Genomic DNA, 17,683 nt, shown 5'->3' on the forward strand with positions numbered 1-17,683 from the left:
GGTGGAGTTCCAGGATTTTGTCCAGCAGTACTGAAAGAATGACAGTATATTTCCAAGTCACAATGGCAAGTGGCTTGGAGAGAAACTTGCAGGTGATGGTGTTCCTAGGTATCTGCTGCCCTTATCCTTCTCCAAAGGAATTGCTCATCGGTTTGGAAAATGTTGTGTTATCAGCCTTGGTGAATTTCTGCAATATATCTTGTAGATGGTGTACGCTTTTGCTACTGAGCACTGTAAAGGAGTGAATGAACATTTATGGATGTTGTACCAATTAAGTAGCTGTTTTGCCCTAGATAGGCGGAATGGTGGCTCAGTGGTTAGCACTACTGCATCACAGCACCAGGGACCTGGGTTCGATTCCACCCTTGGTGACTGTTTGGATTTTGCATATTCTCCCTGTGTCTGCATGGGTTTTCTCCAGGTGCTCCGGTTTCTTTGCACAGTCTAACGATGTGCAGGCAAGGTGGATTAGCCATGCTAAATTGTCCGTAGTGTTCAGTGATATGTAGATTAAGTGGGTTGTGAGGGATCAGTTTGGGTGGAATGTTCCGAGGGGAGGTGTGGACTTGTTGGGCTGACGGGCCTGTTTCCACACTGTAGGGATTCTATGTGTGAAGTCAAGCTTCTTGAGTGTTATTGAAAGTACACTTACCCAGGCAAATGTGGAGCATTCCACCACTCTTTTGACATGTATTTTTTAGATGATTTGTAATGACTTGCCTCTTGATAATACGTGGAGTGAATCAGTTTGGCTGAAACCTTTTTCTCATGGTGCTAGGAACCTCAGGTGGAGGAGGAAGATCGATTTGCCCAGTTAATACTTCGGTTGAAGATTATTACTAAAGCTTCAAGCTATTTTCAAGCTAGTACAGAAAATTTCAACCAAGCACAGAAAAATGGTTCATTGTAAAGCTAATTGGGGAACTTGCATTTTATTTTCCTGACAACTATTAACTGCAGTTTTACAGCTCGAGCACACTGATTCTATTTGAAACTATTGTAGATGGATATGGTGAGGAAACAAATGACTATCAGGTAGAATTTTTTTTTGTTATCTCTGCTTCTCATTTTGAAATCCCTTTTCCTCAGAACCTCATTGCATTGTTATCTCATTTTTGTTCCTCATAGTCACAATTCGCCTATCATTTGTGTTCATGGTGTGGTTTTGATTAAAAAGCTTTGTGTCACTTCTGGTGATTAATTTCAGAATAGGTATGCACAAGAACAATACAATAGCATTTGGTTCATTGAAAGTTTTTTTTGTGATTTGTTATATAATGTATTCATAGTAAAAAAAAATTAAATGTTTTGTATTACTTCTAATAATACCCAGACTCGCACCCGAAAACCACATTTGCCTACTTATCTGGCATCTGCTTCCCTGTTGCTTTCCTGTCCAGCAGGCAGTAAGCCAGTAAGCTGTCAAGCAAGAAACCTGCTCTAAAAGTTTAAACAATGCCCTGTAGTCAATCTTTGTAGAATATTTGGGAAATCCATGCTTTCGAGTTTTCTATACAGCAGTTCCTCTCCTCCTCTGTTCACAGTCCTGAGGAAGTTTTTAAGTCCAAAGCTTAAGCAAGGAATCAGAAGGTGCCCAGCACCTAATGATAACCAGATTCAGCCTTCCATCCCTTTGGACTGTTGCGACACTTGATAGGTGGGGGACTAATTGCTAGTCCTCAAACCCCCTACTTTACTGACAGAATGTTTCACATGCTTATCCTGAAATCAAACTGCAGCAATGCTGGTGGCTGGCTGCTTTCAGTTTGCTAGAGCTGGACATACAGTGTAATCCTACTTATTGGTGTGGGGTGGGGTAGGGAGGAGTAATTGGAGGATATGTTGAGAACACATGCTTTCAGACAAAGGAGTTGCATTTGCAATGTCATTATATGCTGGCTGTCAGTCAGAGGTTGAAGGCTACACTGTCTGTCACTTTTCACATAAAATTACACATTTTAGATCAAACACAAGGTGACTGGTGCCACTTACCCACAATGCCGAGACACTGGCGAACTTATTGTTGGTCATAAATACATCCAGAGAAATGATTTTTAAATCTTGTACTTAAAAATGTTCCTGCACCTTTTCCCTATGATAACTCTTAATAAAGCTGTTTGATGTATTGGTAATGAGTTATAGACAACAAGCAACAAAATATGAAACTAAAACATAAACAACTAAAAGTAAGGAAATGCCAGTGCACTACCTGTCAAGCACTATTTGTACACTTGACTTAATCACTTATGATGGGAACAAACAGGACTGACTTCAGGCTCTTTAAGCAGATATGGGCAGGGAGTGTTTCACAATAGTTGGCTGACGTTGTTTGATTGCCTGAAGGGCATTCAAGATACTTACAATTTCAACATTGACTGCACAGTCACTATAGTGGGTAGAAAGGAAAGAAAAATACTTTGACTTTTTCCAGTGTGGCTAAGGAAGTAGAAAATGGTTTTAATAAAAAACTTGTGCTGAAGTTCATTTTGAAGCTTTGCGAAAATTTGTAATAGACTTGATATTTTGAATATGTTGTACTTTTGAATTCTGAATCAGACTAGAAATTGAAACCACATGATGCTTTCATAACTTTCAATTCTGAACTTTGATGCATGGTGCTGTATCAATAAATAACATTTTGGAAACAAACATGAATGAGTTGGTATATTTGAGGGTGTAGTCTTCATTTTCATTTGAGTTCCCGCTTAGCCAAATATTTGCTAAGTAATTTGATGCGGTTAAGTTTAAATGAATGAGACCAACATTTGAACCCAGTTGAGAGTAACCACGTACTACCTGTAGTCAGATGTTTCTTAGATTGGTAAGAATTAACTAGACGAGTCTGTTGGCAGACCAAAATGTTTTAATGGTTATTTTTCTGTTCTAAGTCTCCATGCTACTAGGCTTACTGAAATTAATTTCAGAGGTGGGATTTTACAGCTCCAGGCTGCTGGTCCACTCTCATAATCATCAATAGGAAAGAGCAAAGGAATGCTGTAGATAATGGAAATCTTTGAAGGAAAACAAAAACACATGTGGAAAGTGCTGAACAGGTCAGGTAGTATTTGTGGAGACAACAGATTATTTAAGAGTTTTTAGTGGGTACCCTTTGCCAAATTGATTGTGATTTCCGTGACATGGCTTTGATTTGATAGAGAACTGATGCACTTGTTCTCACAAAACAAATCTTAGCTTTGGAACATTCAGCCTTTTTTTGTCTAGCTATTGAGACATTGTAAATATTGAAGAGCTTGACCTGATTTTTGTTTTATTGGTGGTTGTGTAGATCTTTTCCAGCAATAGTGAAGTTCTGGAAAGGAACTGAGAGTGCAATGAGGGTACAACACCGGTGCTGACTAGAGTATGTCCAGGCAACAAAGGCAATTAACTTCAACCTCCTCATTATGCACATGTTGCTTGGGTTTACCCCTCTGGCATCAAATTACATTTCAAAAGAAGACAAATACCAAATCTTAGCCTTTTTTTCACAGAACTGTCAGCTAATAATTTTTTTTAATGTTAATGAATTGGAAATTTTATGAGCTAGAATGGAATAGTTAGGCAACATGTGAAGTCAAATAAATGGCAAATTGTTGCGCTGTTGTCTAGTCACAAATATGCTTCACTATTCTCAGTTAGTCTGCCATCAAAACTAAAGTTTTTTTTAGAAGATTTGCAACTCGCGTTGTGGTTGAGATTGCAGACTTGCTTGCCGAGCCAGCAGATTTAATTGCAGATGTTTCGTCACCCTGCTAGGTAACATTGTCAGTGTTCCTGTGTGACGAAACATCTACAATCAAACACATTGATTCCACAAGCTAGTCTGCAACCTCGTCAAGATTTAGTTTTGCTCAATTCTGTTTTACTCAAAAGAGCAGTGTTATCACATTTATGCACTTCTTGTGATTTAGAATGTCTGTTAAAATTAATTGACTACTAATTATTTAGAGTCTATTGTATTTTTGTTTAGCGACTTCAGGTGACATGGTACAGGTAAATAACATAGTGTCACAGACCTAAAAACGTGGCTCTGTTATCTCTACATAGATGCTGTCAGGCTTGCTAAGTTTTTCTCGCTTTTCTATTTTTACTTCAAATTTTAAACATAATTTTGCTTTTGTTGTATTGTCATTTTATGAAGTACATCATATTTTCTGGGCCTGATGTGCTGAATTTCATATATTGCCATTATTAATGTGAAACCAACCAGCAGCTTGTAGAAAAGAAGTGATGCTACCTGAATTGTAAAAATCCCACAAGATGTTTGATAATTTGTAGCACATCACGCATTATGGTTGTTTTATTTGTACACTGTAGAGAAAGTTAAAGTCCAGTAGTTAATGGTGTAGGTAACGTTTAATGGAAATATGTTACTAATTAACAGCAATCAACCTTTTTGTCTCAAATGGACATTTTTTACATGGGAATTTCAGTCTTTTTTTTGAAGCATTTATTTTCTTATTTGCCTGTTCAGACTACGTTTTTCTCTCTCATATCAATCTTTCTGGTCTTCTTTATTTATTACTGTTTACCTGATTTGAAATAGAATACATTTGCTGCAATTCAGGCTCACCTTGTCTTTCTGCACCTTGCTCCTCAGTCCTTAATTCCCATTGATACTGTTGTTGCCATAGTTTTAGATACTGTGTTGTGTTTGTCATGTTCTCTTCAGCTAGAACTTCCAATAACAGTTTGAAAGCAAACAGTTTTTAGCTGAAAAAATCATAAAAATGTGACTAACTAGGTACTCAGTAACAACTGCTTCTCCAGCACGATCTGGTTCAGTAAAGATAAAATAAATGGTTGTAAAATTTTAAAGGTATAGCATCTGAAGGTAATGCTTTGAACGCAGTGGTGGTGCCCCCATCTCTGAGCCAGGAGGCCTGGGTTCATGTCCCATCTGCTCAGGCAGTGTACAGTGTCGTGTCTAAGAAGATCGATTAGAAAATATCTAATAGTAGTGATGGGCCAACCCAAATAACATGGAAAATCACCTTTTGAAATACTGCCCAAGTATGGAGTTTTATTTTCTTTGGGAAAGGGTTATTAGAAAAAAGAGATTTTATTGTTGTAGGTGTAAGGAAATGTCAAGCACTTTTTAAAAAAAGATGTAGGCAAGGTTTACCATGAAAATAAATATTGTCACATCACACATTGATTTATTCAGCACTTATTATTGTAGAATACCAAAACAACCTTGCTGAAATTATTTGGGAAGCAAAAACCACTTCTCCCCTCACTGATTAGGATAACCACTGCTGCCATGTTTTTCCTTGCCAGTTGGAATTCCCAACAGAACAACCCGCTGAAATCTAACCATTAAAGGCTAAACGTGCATCAACCCTTGACTCCTACCAAAACTGAATAAAATTCAATGCTGTATTTTTCCCTTGCTGACTGGGGCAAAAAAAGTCTTTTTGGTTGCTCAAATAACTTTTGCATACTTCGGCTGTATTATCACTCTGAGTCCAAATACGTGCCCCTTTAATGAACAGTATAGCATAGGAGAACACTGCAAAAGAAGACAAAGAAGTGGCTATTCGCTCCAAGGTCTAGCAAGCACAGTACCTCGCCTCTTGCATGTCTATTCATGCAAACGGACTTTCCACCTGCCTTGAAGGTTCTGAGAACTTAATTGCAACATTTGACTCAGGCGAGAGTTCTGCCAAATAAACCACAACTGAAACACAATGACAGCTTGTATATACTGTAGCATAGTGCATATTATGCTTCCAGTGCACTAGATGCTACACAAGTGCATTTTTGGAGGTCTTACCTTTATCTTTTTCTTATCTGTTCAAGTAGACTATAAATATTCTGCTTGATTACTTTGATGTATATAGGAACTCCCGTCAGATATGCTCAAAAATCACCTGAAAATTTGCACCACTATCATATCTGGGCAATGTTGTGACCAATGTTTCTAACCTCATTCAAATCTCATGAGTGATGGCAAGTCAGTGTCATTGTGGTTTGCAAGAGTGTGTGTACTGGCTGCGGTGTTCAACTCCACAAGTGGCTACACTTGCAGGTAAGTAATTGCAAGTGAAGTGTGTGTTTATTGAATGCTCAATAAGGGAATATTATAAACCCTGCCTTTGTATTTTATTTCTCCTCTTGATTGAAACAGAAGCTCATGTATTACTATAATTCCACCATTTTTCCTGGAAATAGTAAATTGTCACCTCAACAGCATTAAAGCACTTCACTGGATTTTAATCAAGTTAAGTATTTTTTCCTTCAGTAATCATGAATTCTGTTCATAAAAGGTTTAAAGTGTTTGAGCGTCCTGTTTAGCTATCTGTGAAATGTAATGCCACTTCATTCACTTTGCAAATTTAGGAGAGTGGTTTCTGTAATGAATTCAAGGTCAAACTTTTTGTATGAAAATATATTAATGGGACAACTGCGAATTAACCAGCTATGTTTTAAGGTCCTATGTCCTTTGACCTGCTAATTTTAATTTCTTCATTTAGAAGTACTATATCTAGGGAACATTGTTTTGTCAGGAAGTTGAAAAGCTAACAGTGTGCCCTCATGTCATTTCATGTGTTTGTTTAAATCAACCTGCTTGGATGTGTTACGAAACACCTCTGTGGACATCACTTCCTGAGGTTGGAATTGAACCCATAGTTTCTGGCTCAAAGGTAAAACATCCTTTGAGGATGTTTAACTGAGATTCACTAAAGTACTATATAATCATCTTCTAAATCTAATAAACTATGTTGATATGATATATTTCACATCAACAGATACTGACTTGTGCTCTCGGCAGTTTACACACCATAGGATTTAGAGCAAAATCAGGGGATTAACTCTCATTGACAGTGAATGCATTTCATTTTGTGGCCAGAGTATCAACTCCTTCCTCTTTCTTCTACCTCTGGTATTACACTCAATTTCCTTGATTTGGAAATGATCAAGCTTTTGGCTGTAGCTCAAAAACTTCCCAAATATTTGGAAGAAACATTTTTTTAAAGATATTTGAAGAATATAGTGAGTGGGTGCTAGGTGGAATGTATGCTGCCACTGCTTTAATTATTTAGAGCCACTTCATGTTTGTGGCTCTGTTTCATTTACATTGCTGATCGACAAGTCACCTACAGGGAGTCTATCTGGCAATGGCTGGGCTGTTGTGTTCCTTCTTCCATGCCAGAAAGCCTGAGTTTGAGTCCCAACTGCTCCTGAGGTGTGTAAGAGCAACTCTGAATGGATTGATTCTAAAATACCAATTTGGCAATGACAGCTTGCTGATTTGAAAGGCACAAAATATACTAAGCTTGGAAAAAGTCTGTCAACCTTCTCACTTGTCCTCATTTCCAAAAGTTGGGCTGTGAATATCCATTGATTTTAGTCTACACTTATAGCTTCGAGTAAAATACTGCTGAGGTTTGCTATTGCCCTCTCCAGGATGGCTGACCAGGCAGCTGGTTCATTCTTACCTCATAAATAATCAGGTTTACGGAAAAATTTACAGGCTGAAAATCAACCTTTTTGGCCATATTATAAAGGCTCCTTCCATAGTCAATAAGCCCTGTTATACATCTTTAACCCAGAGCTTCTGGCTCAGAGATAGGAATGCCACCACATCACCACAAGACCTCCTGAAAATTAAAATGAACGCCAATTTTCAAAATCTTCAAACACAGCACAAAAACTATTAATTGTGAAAGCTTTTTATCAAAAACCAAAAGCAAGCTGCATAAAATTTGCATTCAGCTTTCTATTAAGTAGTCACTAAAAATGGTTCCCACCGAATTTAAACCCACCACGATGGTGGTACAAGCTTGCAATAATTTAATGGGTAGAGACTAAAATATTTTTGGGGATATAGCCATGTTGTTTGTTTTTGTTCGACGACTTCTTTCCAACAGGAACTTTAGCCATCTTGATTGAGGCTCACTCAAAGTGTATATTTAATAAAAGGAGCGAAATGGGTGGGTTGGTCACACATCTTCCTTGCTTTTTGAAGCAAGTGAAAATGGCCTTATCATTTATAAAATTCAACAAGCGTATTCTGTATCAAATGCATAGTTAAGTTTTTTGTTTATGTTTGTGTATATATATTATGTGATTAATTTGTACAGGTTTCACTTTTTAACACTTCTATTAACTTGATTTTCTATTATACTTAAATTAATCCCCTCGTTGATATACCAATGTTTTTCAACGATATTGACAGTTGGGTATGCTGCACATCTTGTGGTTGTTGACAGTCACCCTTTATTATGCTAATGTTACTTTTTGCAGCATTTTGGATAACTTGCAGTTTGAAACCTGATGTTCACAGATTGCTTCATTTCTGACACTTATTTTATGCTAGAATTCATTTTTATTTAGCTAGGCTGGATAAAGTGATATTTTCTTCGAATTATTTATAACAGGGAGTTCTCTCGCACCAGAGACATTTAGATTTCCACGTAAGCACATGGTCATATACACCTTAGCAGTTCATATGTATCCCTTCATGATGTTTTTGTGGTTTTGTTGATCTTTCAATCAGCTCTGATGTTGAGAACCAGAAAAGTATGTTGCATTAATAACTGACTTTGCCAGTTTTTGTCTCTTAGTAACACCCTCAGACTATATTTTTAATTAAAGAGTAAAGATTTTTTTGTTGAGCCACAGCTTCAGTGAAAAGAATTAGTTAATATTATTTGGGTATTGTATTAGATAGTAATAATTGCAGAGTTAGGGAATCATTTGCCTATATTATCAAACGTAAGCTGAATTAGTTTGGCTGTTATTCTCAAGATGGCAGCAGGGTAAGCCACTCCATTGGGAGCTCCATTCTGCATGCCAGTTTGTTCTTTCTGTCTGTCTGTCTTTCTGTCTGTCTTTCTGTCTGTCTTTCTGTCTGTCTTTCTGTCTGTCTGTCTGTCTTTCTGTCTGTCTTTCTGTCTGTCTTTCTGTCTGTCTTTCTGTCTGTCTTTCTGTCTGTCCTTCTGTCTGTCCTTCTGTCCTTCTGTCTTTCTGTCTTTCTGTCTGTCTTTCTGTCTGTCTGTCTGTCTGTCTGTCTGTCTGTCTGTCTGTCTTTCTATCTTTGGCTCTCGCGCTCTCTCTATAGTAATTCTAACCCCCCGCCCCACCCCAACTGCTTGTAATCCCCTACCTAAGGAGTCGGGAAGGAGCCAGGTCGTGACCAGGAACCACATGGTGGGAGCTGAACATGTGGGTTGTGTCCTGCAGCAATGGCGGATCGAGCATGGGCCGGAGCAACGGCAGCGGATCAAAAGTGAGGCAGTGAGAGCTGGCCGGTGAAGCAGTGCCAGCGAGATTGGGCCAGTCAGACAGCCCACAGCAGAACACCAGCAGAGGCATGGCGAGGGCTGGAAAGCCCTGAGTGTGACTGCAGTGGTGGAAAGGAAGTTGGACTCTCTTGAGTTATCTTTTTTTCTTCCTATCTTATTCTAAGTTAATGTGAATGGCACCATGTATGTACAGCAAAGGTGCACACGTCACTGTATTTTAACATTAAATATGCATGACAATAAATGATTCAATTCAAAACTCAGTGAGCATGGTCAGTTTGGGGAAAAAAAAGTTGTGATGGGTTTTATTCACAGTAGCTTTACTGAGGCTGTGCTGCTCTAAATATGAAGCTATGGATAGATTGTGAGAAAACTGCTTCAAGATAAGTGGTGAAAGTTGGGTAGTGCAGGAATTATATATCTTCTGCTCTATAAACCTTTTGCCTCACTCAATGTCGAACGTATTTTGGAGATTACTTGGGACAATTTTGCCAGTAAGTGGTTCACTGTGCTATCACAACCTTTTTTGCTTTCTCTGACACCTTCAGCACCATTAATGACATAATTCCACAGTGGCTTTTTTCTTAAACTAAAACTGAGAACTGTAGAGGCTGACGAGCTGAAGCAAAAACAGAAATTTCTGAAGAAACTGAGCAGGTCCAGTAGCAAATGTGGAGATAAAGCAGTATTAATATTTTGAGCCCAGTGACCCTTCTTTAGAAAGTAGGGTCACTGGACTTGAAGATAACAAGAACTGCAGATGCTGGAGTTGGAGACAACACAGTGTGGAGTTGAAGGAACACAGCAGACTGAGCAGCACCAGAGGAGCAGGAAAACTAATGTTCCGGGTTAGGATGTCAACTTTCCTGCTCCTCTGCTGCCTGGCCTGGTGTGTTCCTCCAGCTCCAACTGTTATCACTCAACTTGAAACTCTGCTTCCTCTTAACAGATGCTGCCAGGCCTGCTGAGTTGCTCCAGCATTTGCTATTCTTGTCTTCTTTTTCTTAAGTCTGCCTCTGACACCCCTGCTTAGGATGTTATTTTGTCTGAAGAATGGGACTTTTAAAAAAACGTTAATTTACTGGACTTGGTTGTCGCTGGCCAATCCAGCATTTATTGCCCATAGCACAGTTAAATGTTGACCACGTTGTTGTGGGTTTGGAGTCACTGGTAGGCTAGACCAAATAAAGACAGCAGTTGCTTCCCTAAAGTACATTAGTGAACCAAATGGATTTTCCCTGACAATTTCATGGCCATCTTTCCTTCTTTACTGAATTCAAATTCAATCAGCCGCCAAGATAACAAAGTGTGAAGCTGGATGAACACAGCAGGCCACGCACCATCTCAGGAACACAAAAGCTGATGTTTCGGGCCTAGAACCTCCTTCAGAGCGGGGGATGGGGAGAGGGTTCTGGAATAAATAGGGAGGGGGGGAGGCGGACCGAAGATGGAGAGAAAACAAGATAGTTAGGGTGGGGAGGTAGGGAGGGGATAGGTCAGTCCAGGGAAGACGGACAGGTCAAGGAGGCGGGATGAGGTAGTAGGTAGGAAATGGAGGCGCAGCTTGAGGTGGGAGGAAGGGATGAGTGAGAGGAAGAACCGGTTAGGGAAGCAGAGACAGGCTGGGCTGGTTTTGGGATGCAGTGGGGGGAGGGGAGATTTTGAAGCTGGCGAAGTCCACATTGATACCATTGAGCTGCAGGGTTCCCAAGCAGAATATGAGTTGCTGTTCCTGCAACCTTCAGGTGGCATCATTGTAGCACTGCAGGAGGCCCATGATGGACATGTCGTCTGAGGAATGGGAGGGGGAGTTAAAATGGTTCGCGACTGGGAGGTACAGTTGTTTGTTACAGCGCACTGACCTCTACATCGCTGAGGCCAAACACCAACTCTCCGACACCACCTCCTACCGCCCCGTTGATCATGACCCCACCCCCGAGCACCAAACCATCGTCTCCAATACCATCCATGACCTCATCACCTCAGGGGACCTCCCAACCACAGCCTCCAAACTTATTGTTCCCCAACCCAGCACGGCCCGTTTCTATCTCCTTCACAAAATCCACAAACCTGCCTGTCCTGGTTGACCCATTGTCTCAGCCTGTTCCTGCCCCACCGAACTCGTCTCCACCTATCTGGATTCCATTTTCTCCCCTTTTGGTCCAGGAACTCCCTACGTACGTCTGTGACACCACCCACGCCCTCCACCTCCTCCAGAACTTTCAATTCCCTGGCCCCCAACACCCCATTTTCACCATGGACATCCAGTCCCTATACACCTGTATTCCTCATGCAGATGGCCTCAAGGCCCTCTGCTTCTTACTGTCCCGCAGGCCCGACCAATCCCCCTCCACCAACACCCTCATCCACCTAGCCGAACTCGTCCTCACCCTCAACAACTTCTCCTTCGATTCCTCCCACTTCCTACAGACAAAGGGGGTGGCCATGGGTACCCGCATGGGCCCAAGCTATACCTGCCTCTTTGTAGGTTACGTGGAACAGTCCCTTTTCCGCACCTACACAGGCCCCAAACCCCACCTCTTCCTCCGTTACATTGATGACTGTATCGGCGCCGCCTCTTGCTCCCCAGTTCATTCACATCACCAACGCCTTGCACCCCAACCTCAAGTTCACCTGGGCCATATCCAACACATCCCTCACCTTCCTGGACCTCTCAGTCTCCATCTCAGGTAACCAGCTAGAAACCGATATCCATTTTAAGTCCACCGACTCCCACAGCTACCTAGAATACACCTCCTCCCACCCACCCTCCTGCAAAAATTCCATCCGCTATTCCCAATTCCTCTGCTGGGTCTGCTCCCAGGATGAGGCGTTCCACTCCTGCACATCCCAGATGTCCACGTTCTTCAAGGACCTCAACTTTGCCCCCGCAGTGGTCGAGAACACCCTTGACCGCGTCTCCTGCATTTTCCCGCAACACATCCCTCACACCCCACCCCTGCCACAACCACCCCAAGAGGAATCCCCTTGTTCTCACATACCACCCCACCAACCTCCGGATACAACACATCATCCTCCGACACTTCCGACATCTACAATCTGACCCCACCAGCCAAGCCATTTTTCCATCCCTACCTTTTGTCTGCCTTCCGGAGAGACCGCTCTCTCTGTGACTCCCTTGTCTGCTCCACACTGCCCTCCAACCCCACCACACCCGGCACCTTCCCCTGCAACCGCAGGAAGTGCTACAGTTGCCCCCACACCACCTCCCTCACCCCCATCCCAGGCCCCAAGATGACTTTCCATATTAAGCAGATGTTCACCTGCACATCTGTCAATGTGGTATACTGTATCCATTGTACCCGATGTGGCTGCCTCTACATTGGGGAAACCAAGTGGATGCTTGGGGACGGCTTTGCAGAACACCTCCGCTCAGTTCGCAATAAACAACTGCACCTCCCAGTCGCGAACCATTTTAACTTCCCCCTTCCATTCCTTAGACGACATGTCCATCATAGGCTTCCTGCAGTGCCACAACGATGATGATCAGAATCAAAATGATTTTTTTAACCTCTTAAATAATATTCGTCTGCCTTAAAATTCCCTGATGTTTTTAACCATTCACTTACACCTCCTGCAATATTTACACCTGAAAATTATGGAAAGTCTTAATGTCTCTGACCTGATCCATGCATAGTGATATTGTTTCATTACTACATCCTTATTGGGCTCCTGCAACTCCCAATGTTGCACCAAATTGATCTATCATTAATATGTAGTCATTCATCCTGCATTCTTAGGTGCTACTTCTACCCTTGTTGACATACTGTCCACTACTGGTAACTTGTCTGTCAATCACTTTTTCCTTTTCTCCCAAACTTTCTCCTTGATCTCCTCAATTTACGAGTTTAATAAAAATTCATACAATTAGACTTGTGCTTGCACTTTACTTTCTTGCATTCATCTAATCCCTTCTTTTCATTAATTAGTGTTATTTTCTTCCTTTGTAAAATACTATGAGACCAAAACAGGTGTGGGAGATCACAGCAGGTTGGGTAGCATCACGGAGAGAAGGCAAGCTCACCTTGTGAATCTGTGATGTGGAGGTGCTGGTGTTGGACTGTCAGAAATCACATGACACTGATAAAACCTTTAGTTCTGTCAGGACTGGGACTTGAAAAGAATTTAGGGATTTACATATATATAAATATTAATCAACTAAAACCCTCTAACTGATTGAAGATTTAACAGCATCCTAGGTTTGTTTAGTACATCCTCAGCCACGTTGTGACCCTTTTGATCTTTTACTTATCAATTCTGTGTCTGATACTACCTCTCTCACTAATACCTAAAGAAGGAATGACACTCCAAAAGCCTGTGATTTCTGACCGAGTCAAAATTAGATGACTGTTCATCAGACCTGAGGTGAAGTGTGGAGGGAGGCAGCATTTATGTTACAGTTGGGGGGACGATGTTGAAATGCTGGGGGAGAAGGGATGCTGATAGTTCAGATTAAGTGATTGGAAAGTTAGAATTGCAGAAGAATGGTGTTTCTAATTGCCAGTTTGGAAAGGACAGACAGCTTCACTGGGGTGGGTGAGGACACAGGGGAGAGAGAGGGTGACAGTGAGTGTAACAAGCAAAGCTAAAAGAAAGGGAAGGAATGGGATCACAATTAGCAGGTGTTGGACTCAATATTGAGTCCAAAAGGTTGCAAACTGCCTAGTTTGAAGATGAGATGTTGTTCCTCCAATTTGTGCTGTGATTTGCTGGAGCAATCTAATGTTTCTCTATATGAAGTTTTAATTTGGTTGATTTTGTTGGTCACTTTTGACATTGTCACTTTACAGTGTTCTGCTGCATCCATATACTCTAAGTAATCAGTTTGATTCTCATTTCACTTCATGATTGTGCAGCTTTCTAAAAGGGGTGGGGTGGGAGGAAGGAAGAGTTTGATGAGTCTCAGTCAAGTTGTTCAATGGAGCAGGGAAATCAAAATCTGGCTGCCTGTAGTAGACTGAAAACCTATTGAATAAAATGTGGACACATTTGTTGGTGACTAATGATCCAGTCAGTAGTGCACGTTATAGCCCGTGCAAAGATGATGACTGTGTTTTTCAATTTAAAACTGGACAAAAAGAAAATAAAACATCATTCAAAATAAACTTGCAATCCTATATCTAATATGTCACCTGCTTTAAAGAGTTGGCATATTTCATAATTCTATTCAAGGAAATAATTTCATGCATCTAAAGGCTACATTTCCTGAGTCAGCCATATGCTCATCATAATCAGAGCTCTGCCAAACATACATTTCATAATAGAGCAATTTATGAGCTTGAGTTACAGGACATTACAGAGTACAAACTGAATAAAGAATCTCTGCAATAGCTCTTTAAAGGCACAGATCATTGCCTCTTCCATCACTTTAGTCATGATTGAGAGGAGATTGATGGGGTAGTATTTGTTTGCGTTAGATTTATCCAGTTTTTAGTGTATAGAATATACCTGGGCAATATTCCACACTGTTGGATAGATACCAGTATTATAACTGTACTGGAATAGCTTAGCTAGGGGAGTAGCAGTTCTGGAGCACAGGTCTTCAGCACCATTGCTGTATTGTCGTCAAGGCCTATAGTCTTTGTGTTATTTTGATTTTGAGGTGCTTGTGATCACAGTAACATAACATGGGCAGTTGTTGATTTTTTTGCCATATTCTCATTGTTTATGGAAAAGCAAGTTTAGATATAGTACTTCAGTTAACGTTGGTTGGCTCGTCGAGCTGGTTTGTTGTTCTGCAGACGTTTCATTACCGTGCTTAGTAACGTCCTCAGTGCAGGCTCTGATGAAGTGGCAGTGTGTATTCCCGCCTGGTTTTTAAATTCTGGGGTCCGTTGCGATGGACTGACTCACTTCCAAGTTTCCTCCATTGTGGAATGCAAATGGGGTCGAGTTCAATGTGTTTATTAATAGCCTGCTTTGTGGAGTGCCGTGCTTCCAGGAATTCTCGTGCTTGTCTCTGCCTAACCTGTCCCAGGATCTTGGTGTTGTCCCAATCAAAGTTGTGGTTCTCCTTGTCCATGGGGATTGAGATGAGTGAGTATTGGTCGTGTCTTTTTGTAGCCAGTTGGTGTTCTTGTACTCTTGTTGTTAGTTTCCTTCCTGTTTGTCTGATGTAGTGATTCATGCAGTCTCTGCAAGGGATCTTGTAGATGACATTGACCCTGTCCATGGCGTCTTTAGTTTGGGTGAGCACTTTTTGTAGGGTTGATGTGGGCGTGTGTGCCATTCTGATGCCCAGTGTTCATAGAAGTCTTGTGGTGAGTTCTGACGTGATCCTGATGTAGGGTAATATGATGAGTGTGTCGGGCCATGTAGAATCTTTTTGTGCTGTTCCTGTAGGCATCTCCTGACCCAATTCTTTAGATATCCATTATCCTTGAGCACTTGGAAGAGGTATTCTTCTTCCTCTTGACATAGTTACATGTTGCTACAGTGTGTTGTTGCCATTTTAAAAAGTGTTTGCACGCAGCTTCGTTTGTGTGTGCAGGGATGGTTACTATTCAAGTTCAATACCTGGTCTGTGTGTGTGACTTTTCGGTGCACTTTCGTTTGCAGTTTCCCGTTTGTCTTGTGCTCTACTGCAAATGAGAGATCTGTTTATATTTGCAGAAGGCTAGTTATTGCTGTAAAATTCAGGCTGCACAGTAAATATTAAATACAAAACACTGAAAGAATTTCAGTTTTAAAGAGGACCCTAATTTCCAACAAGTAGCTAGTGGCTTCAGACATTTCTTGTCATCAAAGGTAGTGAATCGAATTGGTTGAAATTTAGTTGCCAGATCACTTAAGCTATCAGCACAATGCTCCTGGGTTTCTAAATGACTAGATAGAATGGTGGAATGCATAATAAATGGTATAAAATCAAACTATAGCGAGTGATTTTCTACAAATTGGATGCAGGGGTTTTAGAAATATCACAAGGAAACAGAATATCCTTTATTGTGAATAGGTAAATGAAACAGCCTTCTGTAATCATGAATTGTCATTCTGCTTTTATATTTTCCCCATAAAAGGCCAATTGAGCATTAAAAAAAAAACTCGGTAATATTATGCCATTTGTACTTATTTCCGGTTTTTAACACACTCCAAATGCTAGGATTTCACATTTAAAATGATCAGGGCCAGTGCTGCCCTAATATCACTGCAACCACTGCTGTTAGAACAACAAGCCAAACTCTTTGCTCTGATGTGAGGACTCCTTTAGCTGTAGTAGTCGCTGCTATTGATGTAGGTTTTATCGATGGGTTTTCTGGTGTGACTGCACTGTTTCTATGTGTGAACAGATAAGGTGCATCCTAGAAAAAGTGTAAATAAAAATAAACTTTAATAACTTGATTAAATGATAATTACATCTATATTTAAGTTACAGCTGTGTATGCTTGTAATGCTGTACAATCCATTTCCTGATTAAAGTGACTACAGATTAAAAGCTTCTGTTATAAATAGAGCGCGCATTCTAGGCATGAAATTAAAACAAATATGCAAATAAACACGTGTACTTAATATCTTGATTTGTCAGTATAGAAAAATTGTAATACACTTCACATACATAATATATAAATAATACAATGACTTTAGGTGATGAAAAAAATAGATGAAGACAGAGCAGTAGCCATTGTGTACATGGATTTTAGCAAGGCCTTTAAAAACGTCCACATGGTAGACTAGTTAGTAAGGTTAGATCACATGGGATCCAGGGAGAGCTAGCCAACTGGACACAAAATTATTTGACAGTAGGAGACAGAGGTTGGTGGTAGAGGGTTGTTGTTCAGACTGGAGGCCTGTGTTGCAAGGACTGGTGCTGGGTCCACTGTTGTTTGTCATTTATACAAAAGGCTTGGATGGGAATATAGGAAGCATGATCAGTAATTCTGTGGATGACACTGAAATTGATGGCATAGTGGACAGTAAAAAAGGTTATTGAGATGTACAATGGGATCTTGACCAAATGGGTCAATGGACCAAAGAATGGCAGATGGAATTTAAATGTGAGGTGTTCAGGGATGGCATAGGGAACTTGTGTGTGGAGCCTGAGGAGGTAGGGGAAGCCCTAAATGAGTTTTTTGCTTCTGTCTTTACGAAAGAAACGAACTTTGTAGTGAATGAAACGTTTGAAGAGCAGGTGTGCATGCTGGAATGGATAGAGATAGACGAAGCTGATGTGCTGAAAATTTTGTCAAACATTAAGATTGACAAGTCGCCAGGCCCGGATCAGATTTGTCCTCGGCTGCTTTGGGAAGCGAGAAATGCAATTGCTTCGCCACTTGCGAAGATCTTTGCATCCTCGCTCTCCACTGGAGTCGTACCTGAGGACTGGAGAGAGGCAAATGTAATTCCTCTCTTCAAGAAAGGAAATAGGGAAATCCCCGGCAATTATAGACCGGTAAGTCTCACGTCTGTCGTCTGCA

At 40.8% G+C, this 17,683-nt stretch overlaps 1 protein-coding gene across 1 annotated transcript in view; it reads left to right on the forward strand.

Annotated features, from left to right (window-relative positions):
• chn2 (chimerin 2) overlaps positions 1-17,683 on the forward strand; it is a 347,736-nt gene that overhangs the window by 88,411 nt on the left and 241,642 nt on the right. The window lies entirely within an intron of this gene.

This window comes from Stegostoma tigrinum, chromosome 2, assembly GCF_030684315.1.
Source record: "Stegostoma tigrinum isolate sSteTig4 chromosome 2, sSteTig4.hap1, whole genome shotgun sequence".
Classification (NCBI taxonomy): Eukaryota; Metazoa; Chordata; class Chondrichthyes; order Orectolobiformes; family Stegostomatidae; genus Stegostoma; species Stegostoma tigrinum.